The 765-nt window shown below is 36.5% G+C and overlaps 1 protein-coding gene across 2 annotated transcripts in view; it reads right to left on the bottom strand.

The window, feature by feature from the left end:
- Positions 1-765, bottom strand: part of NFKBIZ (NFKB inhibitor zeta) — a 15,598-nt gene that overhangs the window by 6,862 nt on the left and 7,971 nt on the right. The window lies entirely within an intron of this gene.

Below are 765 nucleotides of genomic sequence, written 5' to 3' on the forward strand. Positions count from 1 at the left end.
AAAAAAAAAAAACACTCAAAAGAGAATAAAAACACTCATATAAACATAAATGCACCTCCTACACTAAGAAAAATTCAAATAGAAGAGTGTCAAACCAGCACTTCCATTTTATACATTTACTAATTAAAAACAATTCTAAAATGTACTTTTACAGAAGAGTGCTGTAAACCTTTGGGAGAAGGGGGCTGGACTAGATGACCCCATGACATCCCTTCCAGCCCTACTGTCCTATGAGTCTATGAAGTTTTAACTGGTCTAAATGGCTTTTCGAGTCATCTATTAGAAAGTAACAGACAATTATATCCATGCCATAGAATTCTACAGGATGGTTCAACAACCTATAGGAGGACAGTGCTGTATTTTTTTTGAGAAAATTCCTATAAAAATCCATTCATTTCCTTCCTATTTTAATTTAATAACACCAAACCCAAGAAATTATCTCTTGCTGAGATGCAAACAGGAAGCCAACTCAAATGCAGGTACTCTAAGGCAAATTCCTCTTTCTAGGCTAGCATGTCTTATTTCTTCTGCCCCTGTATTATATTGCAGGCTTTGCGGGACAACTGCTGTCTTCACAGTGTGTGTGCTGTACAGCACTATGCTGGCTGCTGTCACTAACAAGCAATTAAAGCAATTCTCTTCTAAGAAAGTCTGTCCATTTATCTTTTGGCATAACTGCCGCCAAGTTTACATTTATTTGTACTCCATTTGAAAAACAAGCCATCTATAGTTTCAATGCATCTCCTTTCTTTAGCAAGAAGAGCA

This window comes from Gavialis gangeticus, unplaced genomic scaffold, assembly GCF_001723915.1.
Source record: "Gavialis gangeticus isolate Ggan-Ray unplaced genomic scaffold, GavGan_comp1, whole genome shotgun sequence".
Classification (NCBI taxonomy): Eukaryota; Metazoa; Chordata; order Crocodylia; family Gavialidae; genus Gavialis; species Gavialis gangeticus.